At 41.0% G+C, this 16,880-nt stretch overlaps 1 protein-coding gene across 2 annotated transcripts in view; it reads left to right on the top strand.

The window, feature by feature from the left end:
* Window positions 1-16,880, top strand: part of NDST2 (N-deacetylase and N-sulfotransferase 2) — a 101,859-nt gene that overhangs the window by 51,356 nt on the left and 33,623 nt on the right. The window lies entirely within an intron of this gene.

Raw genomic sequence — 16,880 nt, 5'->3', positions numbered from 1 at the left:
CACCCCTCTATAAAGAGTTGCAGAGGAAACAATTTCATGTCTCTGGTCTTCAGTTGTACAGTTGTCAGCATAAAGTGGCAGATGAGTTAATTTAGATCAGGAAGGAATTTCTGATGCAGTTCTGGGACTGCAATACTGTGATACGACTGGGTTGCTTACTGGGTTGCTTACTGCTAAATATTACTTTATTTAGATAGAGTTACTACTTCCATACCTTCTGGGCAAAATTTGGGGCAATGTCATTCATTATCCATTAACTCTGCCTTTGAAAAGAAATGGGAAGGATGTGGGCTAAAAAGCTTTTAAAGTTTCAGATTTTGCGTTTCACAGAGTCTCTGACCCGTGCATAACAGCTGTAAGATCCCTTTGGGAATAACTATTTATGTTGCTCCCAGCATACTGGAACTGCATTCATGACTTAAACCCACAGGAAATATCATAAATGTAATTAAAAATTAAAAATAGAAATACTGGATTGGTCAAAATTCTGTGCTGAAGGAAAGGAGTCCTACTTTGTTTCCCCCCTCATTTCTGTCTGGATGAATAGTGAGGGAAGGTTATTCTTGTGGAGTTTATTTAGTATATATGTTTGAATACTGCACTCTAATGTAGCAAAAAAAAAGCACTGTTCTGCCAAGTTGTCTGATGGAAAACTTGCAGAGATTCAGCCTCCTGTAATATTTATGATTTTCGGGTGCTAATATACTTACAGAAGTGTTAATCCTGTCTTAGAAGTGAAAGTTCCTACAATCAGTGCAGTAGAAAGACAGATGATGTGGTCCAGTGAAAGGTTCTTAGATTGTTTTCTTGGAAAGAACAGAGACGGTTTAGTTCTGTATCTGTGCTGAACAAATCTGATTGAAATACTTTTTCATGCCTTAAAGAGTGTTGTATGGATTTCTCAGATTACTTTTTATGAGTAGACCACTATGGCTTTGACTGTGCAGAAAATGTGGGGCAGAGATGGGGGGATGGAACAGCTCATGACTTAGGCATGTAGCCTGGGTTTATAGAAAGGAGATTACAGAGCTGGTGCTTAGTGCTGAGTTCCAGTGTACAGTAGCTGAGGTGGTGAGGAAAGGAAAGGTGGATATGCTGAAACAAAGACTTTGGGCTCTTCGAGCCCTACGTATGCTACAATTCTAAATTCCTTTGTATGTCGACCAGAAGCTGAACTTTACTGAATTTTCCTGTTAAGGCTCTGATACTGTTGCCCAAATGAAAGATTTCTTCCCAGGCTGATTGCCACCCAGGTCCCACTTTCTTTTGGCAGCCACTCACACTGCAGCTTTATGCTTTTTCACAAGCCTAACCCTGAGTTTTCTAGAGACATGTGGACAAGATTCCTTAGGCCTTGGTTGGATAAAAGGATTTTGGAAGAGAGGTATGACCTATGTAGGTGGTGTGACCCTGTTATCATAGCTCATTCCAGTGTGATTCAAGTACTTAATCTTGTCTCCTGTAAGCTTTTTATCAGTTTTGCAGGTGATATTTGCAGAGAGACTAGTAAAGGAACAAAAATTACTTGAAATGTGTGATACATGTTTGTATACTTGCAGTACATTCTTGTGAAGAGTAAACTGGTAAAAGAAGCTGCAGCTAAGTTTGCAAACTCAAGATTTTAAAAAGAATAAATTGCACAAAATTTGACATGGAGTAGAATGAGTGTAGTGACCACATTAGCATTCTACTCAGCTTGAAGAGTGATGTACTTCCAGAGCATTTGGTGTAACTTTCACATGTGAAATTGATAGATATTTATAATAAGTTAAAGAGTCAAAACATTAATGGAACACTTCTTGTGTTCTGCTAGTGTCAATGTGTATGTGACAACATGGCTAGAGGAGCAAAGGGAGAGCAATGTTTGACTTAAGGTAGAGCCACAGTAAATTGCTACTACACCACTGATTTCATTGACACAAAGGGTAGAAAATGGGAAAGACAGCAGAAATGTAGAAATTATAGGAGATGGAAAGGGGACCATGCAGGTAGAATATACAGCCAGGTAGTCCATGCAGAATCCATTTTATTCTACATAAAAGCAGAGTTATTGGAAAATTAAAGTTATTATTAATTTAAAAGTGGAATTTAGGCTTTCCTTGTACTAGTACATGGTTAGTTCATCCTTAGCAATACTTACTAACTGCTTAAGACTAATGTCTTAATGCTTCCTGCCTATGCCAGCAATATCCCACAGTTAAATTACAGAAAGGGAATGCCAAAATGCCTGTAGCATACTTTTCAAAAAACATTTATTTTCCCAAAAGTCTTTATTTTCCTGTGAGATATCTCAGTTCCGTTCAGTTGTAGCAGAAATAGAGGGGCAAATAACTTCTTTTCTCTTCTATTATATTTTAACTTTTTCTAGTTCCTAACTGTGTTTGTTTTATTAGTTGGTTCTAATAAGGATTTGTCTGCCAGGTCAGTCACCTTTGCAGTCACCAGTTCTTCATCTCCATGTCTGGAGCAGGTTGCAGTAAGCCAGTTCCTCTGAAACTTTGTGGAATTGACCTGATATTATCAAAGAGATGCTGTCATTGAAACATCTCTGGAGGTGTGCTAGTTTATTTAAATAGTGTGTCTTCATGACATTGTGCCACATTTTTTCAATAGGGATGAATTCTAGTCCTTGGACAGGATTTAGTTTTAAACATTTTAATTAGCTTATTGGTCTGATGCTTGAGAACTGGCACAATCATAGTGGATTTTTGCCAGTTGCAATTTACATCATTTTTAAGGATTGGCCATTGCTGAAGATGAGTCTGTCAAGTATTAAAGATTAATACAAAAATTAATTAACTACCTGAAATTGTAAGCACTATGAAGGGTAAAGACCATGTAAGACTAGCAACCTGCATAGCCATACCCACTAACCTCGTTATCCTTTCCTCCATTTAAACATGCTTTGTCCCCAAGTGGGCTTTGGAGATCTGTGAGATAAGAAATGTGAGCACAGCTGAACAGAAACAAATAATTAATTACAAAGCAGAAGGGCATGACTTAGGGTCCTTTGTGAAGGCATGTTCCTCCCTTCTGGATGTATCATCTATTTGTCAATTGAATGGCTTAACTCTGACCCTTTTTACCCTGTTCATCATGCATTTTAAATTAATATCATAGCTGGGGAATGCTGCGTTCAATATATTAAGAGCTGTTCCCCTCCCTTAACATGGAAGATTAAAAGTAACACATTATTGTTAGGTTTCTTCTATAAATGCAGATGCATATTCTTCCTTTATTTCACCTTCTTTCACAGAATTATTCGTGTGCTTAATATATTGCAAAACTCTGTTAGTCTCTCAGATTTTATTTACTGTATCTGGTATTAAAGGTGTTGGTCCAAGGCCCACACCAAACTGCCAAGGTCTGTCTGAAGGCCATGCTTAAAGGCTTCAGAAATCAACTTAGGTTTTGATTACGGACAACTTGGAGGGCTTCCCAGAAAAGACCTGGGCGGCTGACAGTTAAGAGATGAATATTGCTTCCATTGATTTTTAAATTTGTTCCTGCGACCGCTATGCATCAGCCTCTTGTGAGGGCACAGCACGAGCTAGGAGCTGAGGCAAGTCAGAAGGCAAGGGTGACCCCAGTGCAGCAGTGCCGCCACTGATGGGGCACAGTTCCACAGGGTCTGAGTATGGCAGGCAGAGCTGGCTCCTAGTGACAGAGTTTGTTGACACTCCCACCTAAGAGGGAGCAATGAGGTTCCATCCAGGAGTTTAAGACATGGTTGGAGTCAGAGAAGCATCGTGGGTCCAAAGGCCACCCAGGGACAGGGCCAAGGACAGAACTGGGTTCAAGTTACACCATATATATGAGGGATCTTCCCAGAAGAAGAGCTTCCTACAGCCTAAGTCAATCCAGGAGCTGAAGCCAGAGGCAGGGCTGCAGACAGGTATACCTGCAGCAAAGTTCAGGCAGAGAGCAGGGGGCCAGGCCCAGCTTTAAATCAGGGTGCAGAGGGAGTGCATGGAGTCCACTTGACAGTTGTCCATGTCGTCAAAGGCTGATGGTGCCCTCAGGTACTGACACCTTTAGTTCCTTAATGGGATGAAAGGTTGCTTGTTCCCTCTATTGCCATCTCACACGAATTTTAATTATATAACTGGTATCAATTACAAAGCCTCTTTGTTCCACTGAAGAAAAAGAAAAGAGTTTTCACTCACATGTTTATTCTGGCTTCAGAAACTGTTGCCTTGCTGGATAGGCACTCATTCCAAATGGGGTGGATAGTGGTTCACTTGTCTCCTGCTGTTAGAGACAGAGGTGAATTTTTAGGATACAAACCTTTTGCTGTTTGTTTGCTTTGCTTTGTTTTGTTTCCACTCTTAATTCCAACATCAACTACAACCAGAGTGGCAAGAAGGACCTTTTCAAGAACCACTCTTGTTTTCTATTTCAGTGCCAGTACAAAAAAGGATAATATGACATTACTGTCTTTGATTGAATTTCAGGTAGGGTAGATTTCACCAGTGGCGACATGAACATTCAAGCCAGCTAGAAATTTACCAAAATATGTGCAAATAAAATGACTTGACTGAAGCTGAAGAGATGCTACCTGCTCAAGTCTGCAAAGTCGATCTCCTTTCTCAGCCCAATCCCGGCCTCCATTCTGGCAGTGTTCACATGGCATGTTAAGGCAATAAGCGCTTGTTGGGTTTAATTGTAGTCTTCCTTGTGCTTTGGGGTGGATCTCTGTTATGCTTAGTTAAAGAGGAAATTCAGGAGAGGAAACTGTTCTTCTGTTAACAAGCAGATATTGGCTGGGTTAAGTCCATCCTTGAATCTTTTATCCCTTCCATAGCTGCTAAGGTGCATGAGAAGTTTTACCTTCTCCCTTAGTGATCCCTAGAAAGTCTGAGTTGTGCCCAACTATCTTTTTGAAAAGAGCTAAGGTAATACATATTCTGTATCAATATTTGGGTGAGGAAGAATGGAGAAGCTCAAAGGAAATAAACTTTTTTTCAGCTACTAGGTGCAGTATTTAAGTACCTCAATAGTAACCTATCTTTGCTGGTATTTTTTCAGGGAAATTTACACACAAATGTGTTTGGTCTTCACTGGCTTCAGGGAGAATTTCAAGATTTATGGGACTGGCTACATTATATCCTGTGTGTTATCTTCAGCTGTAAATATGGTAAAGTGAGTTAGTGAGATGGTGGACAGAGCCCTGGAGTGACAAGATCTGTGAACAGGGTAGACTGGGGATGGGGAAGGTGTGTGTGTGTGTGTCTGAAGAATTTGGGTAAGTTTTACTTGGCACTTTACCATAAACCATTCTAGATTTCTTGTGTATTTCTGTCTGGAGTTTAAGATAGAAATATTAGTGCTATTGTGTATGATGGCTTACAAATAAGACTTGATCAAGAAAAAAATTTCAAATAATGTAAGCTAAACAAGCACATGGCTTCCTATGTCATGGAAGCCAGAACCATTTAGGCCTTGACTGTTTCTCAAGTGTAATCAGTGTGAAAAGCATAATAAACCTGAGGTATTTTGGAAAACATGTAACAGAAAAACATACCCTTTGAGCATGGCAGGGCATGAAAAATGTGTTTTGTCCAGCTGTTTAAAGTCTTCATGAAAATTCCAGTAAACATTGCAGTATAGCTCAGTAAATGAGAGGCATCCAAGAGGATTATCAAGTGTCCTGCTTCATGAAGTTAGGATTTCAGTATATGTCTGTAAGCAGATTTGCTTGGACAGTCGAATTTTACTGGTTTTTTTGTTTAATGTTTCAAGAGTGGGCTATTTACAATCTAAGGCCACTTAGTTGAAACATATTTACCTTGGTATCATGTGCTCTTTTAAGCTGATACAAAACACAGCAAACAGCTTGGGTTTTATCAACATCTTAGAAATTACGCCATTATATAGTATGACCCTGGTGAGGTAGAAATACTGCAAATACTGTTGACATTTTTGTAAAAACCATGATTGTTTCTTAAGGTGTAGGGACTCTAAAAGACACTTTTATTTCTTTGAGTTGTTTAGTTCTGATTTTTAGATGAGTTTTCCAGATTATTTCCAGGTATTAGAAGTAGAGGAAAGATACTGGCTGGTCCATAAATACTGCAGCATGCACAATTTCAGCCAGTGACAGAAGAGAGACTTCATCTGAATCATGACTAGATATTTTGAATTTGTTTTCATTTTTCTGGGCATTACCCTCACAAAAATTACTTTTTCAATCTGTTTTAATTCACAGATCTAAAAAAATATTACCTAATGAAGATACTGACATCTTTACACAGAATTAAAGCTTCTGAGGATTGGCTTGATTTTCTAGGTAATATTTTCTTGGACCCCTCAGAAGTAATCTGCTGATTCCGGTGGAGACCCACTGCTCTGGTGTTGTATAATTCTGCAGTTGTGCCTCTGCTGTATCTGTGATTAAAATCCATTGAGTAGCAAATATAAAGATCGTGCAGTAGTGTCAGAAAGACCTTGTATATCACAGTCAGCACTGGGCATGTTATTGAAAGACCTACAGGGTTATCCCAATGACTGGGAAGCTGCCTGCAAGGGGAGACTGTCCTTAAATTGAGCAGCAGTAGAGACTGTTTGTTGACTGGTAGCAATATTCGTAATTTCCCCCTTTATTTCCAGGGCTCTTTGGAAAAGATCACCACAAACCGACACTGTGCAGAGCTATGTTACTGTGTTATGGCAGGGTAATTAGGACTGAACTGTGTAGAAAAATACCATTGAAATCTCACCAGAACTACCTGCTAGCACGAAGACATAGTTCATGTACTTGCCCCTAAATGGTGCTTAACCTCAGTTGGGCTAAGTTATTCCTCTGGTTGCCATTGATCTAGGGGACACTGTGGAATAGTTGTGGGAGTTGGTGGGGCATGGGAAAGGGCAGGAGGTTTGGTTAAGGAGGATGAAGAAGAGGAAGTCTAGCATTTGAGAGAAATACTGAAGTTGTGACTTGAGGCAGTGAGCAAAAGTTAATTGTCTTCATGTATATGGATCAGTAGTAATTCTTCTTTCTAATGTTTTCTAAACTAATAGATTTGAAAAGATTACCAGCAAGTGTCCAGTAAGCCTGAATCTCTATAACACTGGAGACTGGAGAAAGGTGTATTAAGTGTATAGTGGCAACCCATCATGAAAATCTCAGTTATTCTAAAAACTGGTTCTTTGTTGTGTGGAGTCAGAATTTTCTGTCATCTTTCTGATTAGTGGAGTATCAAGAGATTTCCAACATCTGCTGTTTGCATACTGCAGCTTGAATGGAAAGCGTTTGTTTACTGGGAGCTAAAAAATGTAATGGTTTTAGGTTATGATTATTCGAAAATTTTTGTCAGCATTATCCATCTGCAGTTCACAAAGGCTTGCAGATTCGCAGTGCTGCATTGTAGCATGACATGTATGTGAGATGATTTTTTTTGAATGAGCAAAATAGAGAATTGTCTCCTCTCTTAGATGTGGAAACAACATTTTTCAAAGGTGCTCAACTTCAATTTATCTTTAATTGATTGATTAGAACAGCAGCCCTAGTTTTATGTGTGTAATCCTTATCCCTCAGCACCTCGTCTTTTATTTGCCTCTTAGGAATAAATATCTTTGTGGCTATGTGCTTTCCTTTCTGAAATACTTCAGTGAAGAATTTGAGAATTTGTGCTTTTTTTTTTTTTTTTGTAATATAAGGTAATGTAATGTATTTGTAATGTATCTTCTAGGATTAAAAAACACTGAGCAAATCTTTGTGCCATTGTAGGACAGAAAAAAAACCTATTGTGAGTTTTATTGTTAATTCAAAAGGAAAGTAACTTACTCTTAATAAGCATTTAAAAACATTTTCTACCTTAGCTTCCAGGTTTTTTTTTTTTTTTTGTCCTGCTAAAACAATGAGACAGTAGGAAATATCTTTGAGGCAGACCTTAAAGCTGGACATTCTACAAAAGCTGGTTAAATCATAGTAGGTAAACCCAAGAGCCTGGTACTTGACCCTTGTTTCTGATTTTTTTCACTTTACAACAGAGATGGCACTTGATGAATCAGTGAGATTCGGGGCTCTTCCAGAGTGCTCTCTACTACCCTGTAACATTCCATTGCATTAAGGTTGCCCTGTCTTACTACAGAAGTGTTTGCTGTGCACTGTCAGCTCCTGTTATAGGAACCCCTCTAGAGATGTGTGCTAGTATGTCATCCTGTCTGAAAACCCTCTACTCCCAAACCCTGACTGGGAAAGGATACAACTTTGAGCATACCTGGGGCATTGCATCTTTGAAGAGCAGAGTATGCTGCTGTGGTAGGAAGTGCCTCCTTTCCTGCCTGTCTCTCTGCTTCTCTACAGCACCGTTTCCTGTCACCTTTTGAAGTAGAGAGCCCCTCTTGTGCCAGGCTTTCAGGAATTTAGCTCCTGCCCGACCCCCCAACCATTGCTACCAAAAGTGCTTACACAGGGACAGAGCATAATCTGAGATTTATGTATTTGTTCTTTTAACATGTTAATTTTTTATTAGTGGTGCACAAGAAGGTGATTTTTCTTTGTCCCTCTGTAGATTTATTCCAGTCTCCAGATTCCAATAATAGTGTCTGAATATACATAGTTGATTTGCTCCCTGCACCGCCCCAAATGAGATCAGTTCCCTGAGTGAAGCTGCAAACCACATTAGGGCAAGAGAAGCAATTTACTGCTGCTGAATACATTTTCTGAGTGTAGTTTCTCTCATCTTGTCATCTTGTCAGTCTAGAGGCATCCATAAACCCGTGACAGCTTCAGAAGATGAACTCTGGCAGCAGGCTGTCAGGGTGCCAGGCACTGCTGTCTGTGGGCTCCCTTTTTTCGCTCTCCCCTTCGCCTGCCTGCTTGCTCTCCCTCTGCCTGCCAGCCTCTCTCTTCTCTGTCTCCCTGTCCCTCCTCTTCCCCCACTCACTCCCCACCTCCCTGTACCTTATTGATGTGGGTTTAGGTGCCGCTGTTCTTGGTGGGGGCACCTTTTTGGTTTCCTCCTTCACTCTTGCCACAAAAGGAGAGCTGGCTGCCCATGGTGCAGCACCTGCCTTTGCAGCCTGAGTAGTGACAGGGAGGGAAGTGGGGCGCTCTGCGTGCTTGCCTGCCTGCGCCAGCAGTGAGCTTGTTCAGTCACTTTGCTATAAATGCCTTTGAACTGCTGCCAGATCCCATTGTCTGCCGTGCAAATGGAGTTCAACGCCCCACTGTGATTAGATGCACAGTGTGTAAGAGGAGAGAGGAATGGAGGAGCTGTTCCCACCCTGAGTCGCATCTCGAATCTGCCGTGTGCCATGAGAAGCTGAGCACTGGACCATGCTTTCCTTTGCACTGGACCATGCCTTCCTTTGCACACCATCTTCCTTCTTTCCTCTCATTGTTCCTGAGATTTCAGGGAGTGACATGGAAGCTTTTCAGAGAGGAGCTACAAGGCAAGATAGATTCTGGGGGGAAGGGAGCTGTGCTTTTGGATTGTTTATGTGGGACTGTGCTTTGCCCACCACCTGCCTGTAGCTGCAGTATGGTGTAGCAGCTAGTATTTAATGGTGCTTATGCTCAGCACTAATGTGCTCTTTTTAATAGCATGAATTTATTTATATTTTTCCTTTTGCTTGTGCTTAAAATTACAGCATCCTTAGGTTGACAAAATGTGAGAGATTTTGGCAACACTGAGTAAAAGGAAGGCAGCCGCTGGTACTAATGGTTTATCCATCTACCAACTGTGCAGCCCAGCTGCCCTTCCCCAGAAAGGCCAACTCACTGTATGATTTTTGTGAAGACCAGCTCTCAGGCTTTCTTGCTTTCCATTTGGCTCTGTGTCTTTCCTTGGGTTGCTGACTGTCTGACCTCTTTGGATAGAGTAACTGCATGTAAGGATTTCACTTTTAAAGGTAGGAATTTGAATCTTCGTGCCTATCTTCACTGTTCCTTGTCTAAGTGGTACCTAGGTTGTTACAAGGAAACACTGTTTTCTTTCATGCCTTGCTGTTTGACTGCTTGTTAACCAGTCATTATCTGCAAGGACAATGCTTTGAGAGGAGGATGGAGGAGCTGCTATTCAGTGACTGTATTAGGCAGTGCACTAAGTGGAGTTGGCAGGGCTTGTATCTCATACTGATATGCCTGCTTTAGTTCCTTGCTCATTAAACTCTTTGTTAGTTCCTTCTCCTCTGCCTCCCCCTGCTCTCCTTTTCCCTCCCCACAGAATGTCTCTGCATCTAACCTTGCTGCTGGGTTAAATTCATGTTCTGAGATGTGCTGGAGGAGGATGAAATCTGGCCTGTGATGAACTGGTGGCTCATTAATGCACTTGAGTAGCACAGGGGGGAAGGTGGTTGTAGCTGCGCACGCCTTTGCCTAGGCTGCTCCTCATGATGCACTATAAATAGATACTCCCTTGAACCTTCATTGTCTTGGCTACTAGACTGGTAGATGAAGAGATATCAGCAATACTGGTAATTGATGAAATCACTGTAAAGATCAGACCCAATATAGAGAACATTTTAAAAATCAGATGATGCCTTACATGTTTTCTGAGGACTAAACCACAATTATTAGTGTTTTGTCACACAGCAATCTAAATTCTTGTTTGCATCTCAAGAGCAAAGGTAGTTCTGCTTAATTAATATTTAGCAAGATGAAAGCTTAGAAATGGAAATTTTTATACATATTATTTTTCCTTTAACCACAGACTAGTAAATGATGATCCTGTGGTTAACACTGTGTTTGATTTCCATTATTTTTTTAGTTTCTTGGAAAAGAGATTCACTTGGAACATTGAGGGTTTTTCTGGTCATTGAGAAACTTCTTGATCCTCGAGCTGACATGTAGCTAACATTCTCCTGGTCAAGGCACATTAAACAGAATTTGAGTCTTTGAAAATATTCTTTTATTAACCAGTGACATTCATGTCAATAGTACAGATGCTTCTGAAATTTGGCCAGACACTGCAGATGTAGAAAGCAAGAGCATGGCCTGGAGCATAGACTTGAGACTTTTCACCAGGCCTCTTTTCTTAACGGTCTTTGGTTTTTCATCTTAAAGTAACAAAAATAAGTTAGGTGGTTAGCCTGCATTGTAAGCAACAGTGTAGACTGTTGCTATCTAAAACCTGCCCTCACAAATGTGGCTATATGGAAGAGGAGACAGTTTTCAATTACCTTCTCTACCCTTCCCCTTCACTCCCCAAATTCAGCTCATTAAGGATGAGGAAGGGTGATGGTCTCTGTTTAAGTGATGTCATATGTTTCAGGTTAGCTAAAATTGCAGTGAATTTTTTTCCATATTGTTTTAGGATGTGGCCTTTCCATAAGCCATCCAGTTCAAGAATCCCAAAGATATAAAGAAAAGGTGTATTTTGATAGGCGTGGTTAACCACAAGAGAGCCAAAGAACCCTGTTGAAGGGTTGCTGCTGACTACAAAAATCTTGGATCTTACATCACTGCTGGAATTGTTAGGCAGCCTCCCATGTGGCTTTTCAGCTTTGATGATTTGAAGGAAATTACTAAAAATACAAATGATCTTTCAATATAAACATTCTCTTTTCTCTAAACCATTGGAAATGCTGTATTAACTGTTCACCTTAGATGAAACATAACAGAAAGTTGTTAACCCTGCTGCTGTCCTTCCTGTGGAAGAGCAATGTTAGGCACAGTAAAATGCTGCAGCATGTCAGAGGCGTTTCAGGAATACAGCAGCCGTTTGCCTCAAGGCACAGTTAAGCTCACATTGCAAGGCCCCTGTTCAGCCTGGCGTTACCACTTGGGTGTATAAAGACATGTCCCTGTTGTTGTACCTCCTCTCACACCTGGACCTTGCTGAATTTTTCTTCCAGCAGGGTGAAGTGCCACTTGTAGAGCAGAGCTGGACAGGAGCAGGTATTAGAGTAGTTATCGCTCTGTGGGGTGCCTGTTTTCTGATGCTTTGTGAAGGAGTCACCTGGTGCAGTAGTAGAAGCATTCAGTTATGTTTGAAAGCTGGGACCTTTGTCTTATTCTCTGCAACACTAAAAAGAAGGTGATGGTTTCAATAACCTTGTTTCAAAAGAGACACTTTAATAGTACTCATTTGTAAAAAATGTTGGGTTGTTGGAAAATAGGAGGGGGGGAGCATGTAAAGAAGGTCTACAGACTAATCCTACTTGCACACATTATGATGAGCCCAGGCACGAAGTGAAAGGAAAACTCTGAGCTCTTCGTTATCTAATGCTCTCTTAAGGCAATAACAAATTCACTATAGAGTCAGCAAGCACAGCCTAGGGGCTTGTGGAGAGGGAGCACACATTGTTCTTAGAATATGGCTGGTGCTGGAATATTGCATTGCAAGTATGAAGCCACTTTTAATGCAAAATATTCCTCAAAGGAATTTGGTTTTGTAGCTTGCTATTTGAAAAACTGCTTTCAGTCAATGTGATGCCTTCCTCCAAACAAAAGGCTGTGAAGTTAGGTATTGTATGAATACAGCATAGTCTTGCTTTTTCATACCCCTTACATGAACTGAGATTATGCAGAGACCCTCCTTTTTGGAACTGAAAAAACCCAAAGAGAGATGTTTACCCCTCTCTGCTTTAGTGTGTCCTAGCTTTTCAGCCTTTTTCTGGTGCTTAGTGACCACTCTATATTGTGTGCTTCATTTCAGAATAAGTAAATCATTTTTATACTGAAAATTCAAATGCAGAATATATTCCTGTAAAGGCCAAAGAGTCTTCCTGGGGAGAGAGATGGGAATGTGGGGAGAGCACATAATAAAAACCTCCAGAGTCTCCCACTGATAGATTGTTTGGTTTGTATTTCCCTAAGGAGCAGGGGGTAGAAGATAAGGTGTTACTTCTGAGGTGGAAGCATTCATGGCATTGATTCAGCCTGCAGATGTTCCATCAGTTGGTGGACTACTCTGTTTAGCATTGTGGAGAGAAGTGGAACTCTCCCATAGAAATAAAGGACCTCCTATATGTCCTCTTTATTTGTATTCTTAGCAGAGTGTTTGCAGAGTCTAAGGTGATTCTTCATATCAGCAGTTTGACCTAAAATAAACTCTCTGTCTTCCCCCTTCTCAATAAATTAAATGTCACTGCCTGTAGTTTAACCTCCAAGGTGGCTCTTGTTGAATGAATGCGATTCCCGTTTTGATGCAAATAACAGCAGTGAAGGAAAGGAAATGTATGAGAGCCTGGAAAATGCAGTGGAGGGGAAGAGAATTTTCACCCCTTCCTTGGTTTGTTGTCAGCAAACCAAGCTGAGTTACAGTCCTTCTGCTAATTGATGACTGATGGAGAATTTTGGACTTTGTCTGTCTCAGATCTGGTTCTCTGGAGTGTTTGCAGTAGAGCAGCAAGTGGTGGCAATCCCACCCTTATCACTGTTTTGAAGTTTGTGTTTTACCCAGCTAACACCAGGATACCAATTCATTCTGATACATTCACAAAGTGCTGTGGAGGCATTGATGCTCAGCATCTTTGTGTAATATGATTCCCATTTTCTGGATGGATTTCCGGAATGTGTAACCACATCAAGGTAAAAGTGGAGTAAAGGACTGAAGTCAGCTAGGGAATTCATTACCCTTGAACTCCCTAGCATTTAGGATGATGTCTGGCTCCCTCCCAGAGAGTACATGAAGAAGTCTCACTGTCTCAAAGATTCTTTGAACCCATTTCTTCTGTTTGTGGACCAGTGCACAAAGAGAAATTTGAGATTTTAATGTCCCACCCTGTCTCATCTCCCGTGATAATGCTGTTTGTCCTTTTGTTCTTCTAACCCTACAAAAACTGAAGGACAGAAACCAAACAGGGCACTGAAGTTTCTCTGGCAACTTCTAATGTTGGTCTCTTGAGCACAGAATCCTCACCTGTAGCTCATCTGTGGAGTCTTCCTCTCTGAATGCTTTGGGAAATTGGCATTCAGGTGAGAGGACAATAATTGGGCCCTTAGTTTATGTATGCAGGACTTAGAAAATAGTCGTCCTGTCTAACTCTGGAGTAGCTGAGTGAGGGCAGCAGAAAGCTGAAAGTTATCACATTTTCAGGCTGAAAACTTGATAATCCTTAACCCACACCCTGTGGCACTGCTGCCCAGGGACAGCCTGGCTGAGCACGGGGACACCAGGGCTTGAGACCAAGGGCCGTGTCCCTGGGTTTCCTGAGGCTGAAATGACCAATGCATTTGTCAAACTGTCACCTTGTGTGGCTGAGGAAGAGAATGATGTTCAGGTCTGCTCTCCTAGGAGGGGTGGGGTGATACTGGTGAATTTGCACAGTTCTCCATGCCCCTCTCAGCTGAGAGGGAGGTCAGGCAGCAAAGCCAGCACCTGGCAAGCAGGGAGGAGGCTGGGTTCCATCCAGCTGCCTCATGATGCTGCCTGGTCGTGTCAACTAAATTGTTTGGAAAAATTCAGGCAGGCAGTGGGGAATATGGGCAAAAATAAACATGAAACCACTAGGGCAGGATTCTTGCTATAGGTACCAAGATGTCAGCAGGTCCTCTGAATGTGCTTTCTGTTAACACTTGCAGTCACAGATATTCTGCAAGTCACTTAGCACTTCACGGGAGAGTGGGGACAAAGTCAAACCATTTCAAATTACTGCAGAAAGGCTAACCCAGATTCATAATGAACACTGAATTTTACAGGCTTCGTTTCTTTGTTGTATAAGAAAACAGTATGTCTTCCAAAAAAGTTTTACCTTTATATTTCTATATACCATATAGAAATATGGTAGCTATATTCTAGCTATAATTCTATATTCTATAATTCTATATTCTAGCTACCAAATTAATTATATGAGAGTTAAGTAGACTAAATCATTAGAGTTAAAATTCATTTCAGTATTTACCTTCTAAAATTAATGTCTAAAATTTTAAAATGTGTTTATCATTATATATATTTCAGTAACATAGCTCTTCAAAGTTGCTATCTAGCTAAAAATTATTTATTCTGGTGTTTTGTGAAGAATGGTAGGAAACATTAGAGTTGGGATCCAAACTGTCTTTGCTCTCTCACTTGCAACACTGTTGAGTAGAAAAAGGAGGAAAACATCATGTCTGGAAGTATGGTGTTAATCTGAGGCTATGAGAAAGCATTAATTATTTAGTTATAGTGTTGCTGCAAAGTTGAGTTTGAATTAATTGAATGCTAAATGCAGTTGTTTCTCTCCCATCGCATACGTGCACAAGATATAGTGTTAAGTGATCTGAAAACTATAAAGGACCTGTTACTTCAGTAACATCAATTAGCACATTTGAACTTGGGATTTCAGCATTTATAATGTTTCTTGAGATTATTCTTTAATTCAGGTAATCTAAACTCTCAGCTAACTAATACCACTTTTGTCTCTGTGTGGGACATGGTTCACAATTTAAAGGGCAGAAAGCACTGTTGGAATGTAGTTGAGGCAACTTTAGTCTCTCCATAATGTAGCTCTAGCCTTCCATTGCTCCAGAACGCTTTGTTCTGGACAAAGGAGAGGGATGAATGCAGCAGGTACAGCAAGCGTGTTAGGTTTTTCACAACCAAACCAGTAGTGTCTTTAGTCAGGATATGGATGCAGTAATGTTGCAGTGTGTCTGGAATATTGTGTGACATGGTGAATTTCAGGGGTCCAGACTGTATGAGCCCTCCTCTATCAGCATTAAATGCATAAGCTGTAAGCATGCTGGCCTGTTTCTGGTGGAATTCGTCTTTGAAGATGAGTTGTTGAGCCTTTTAGACCATGTTTCTTTTGGTTATTAGAGGAACTATGTTTTTTTAAATGCAGGCAAGCTAGACCTAATGTCATAAGAAAATTCTGTCTTTAGCCTCTACGTTTCTGCCTCCTTAAGCAATGTGAGCTGTCATTTTCTCTTACTCCCCTCTGACACACTGTGTATCCCTCCAATTGTCTCACCCTCCCACTCCCCTAGGGTTAGGGTCCTGAAAACCACAAAGCCCAGAGTTCCAGGCACACTGCAGCTGCAAAAGGCATCCCAAGGGGAACACAGAGCTGCCCCAACATGGCTTCCTCCACTGCTTTCTCCTTTCAACCAGCCTTAGCCCAAGGCTGCTTTTACTGCTCTGCCTAGGGTTAGGGTTATGCTTTGCATTTTATTTCTACTGCCTCGTATTCCTGGAACAGTTTCCCAATCTTGGCTGCCAAACCCTCCCTCCCTTTTCTCTGCTCTTGTTAACCCTTTTATTCCAGAAATCGTTCCCACATAGTTTACTTGACAAATTGTCTCTCTTTTGTAGCCTTCCTTTCTTGTATCTACTGTTCTGGGTCATGTTTCTTAATGTGAGATAGTACATATGGCAAGATGGAGTGTATTTTCCCCTATTTTGAGCATTGTTTTCATTAGATCTTCATACAGTGATTAGTTATAAATTCCCCTTTTCATTTTGAGTGCAGGATTTTTCATATAGTTCGCTATTTTCTGTGTCCTGTTAAAGAGCAGGCACATTTTATCCTAACATAATTGCCAGGTTGTGGGGAGTACTGTCTGTATTACAGCAAATGCCATCAGCTAGCCTGTCTGCACAGGCAAAGTTCAGGTGTTGATCAACCTGTAGGAATGTGGAGTAGGAAACACAGGCTCTGGGCAGGCTGGGTGGGGCTCAGCAGTACTCCTGTCATTGCTCAGCTTCACTGCAGTGGTAATTATGCTGCCATGGCTGTCATTCCCTAGCATGGACAAGCTCACAGAGGCAGGCACGAGATGGATCTGCTTACTGTTTTTAAACCATTTTGTGTCTCTTTCTTTGTGGAACAAGTCTTTCCAAAAAAACAAGCACAAGACCCACCATACTAGTAGAAATACATGTTGGTAAGTGATTATGTTGTTGTATGCAAGTGGTGGATCAAGTTACTGTGCTTTCTGCAGTGCATTTTACAGACTGAGTACTCTGTACCAGACTAGACTGAAGGAAATGTGCTCTCTGTCCTGCTGA

Source organism: Geospiza fortis, unplaced genomic scaffold, assembly GCF_000277835.1.
Source record: "Geospiza fortis unplaced genomic scaffold, GeoFor_1.0 scaffold130, whole genome shotgun sequence".
NCBI classification, from domain to species: domain Eukaryota; kingdom Metazoa; phylum Chordata; class Aves; order Passeriformes; family Thraupidae; genus Geospiza; species Geospiza fortis.
This window is presented reverse-complemented; position numbering and strand designations above follow the sequence as displayed.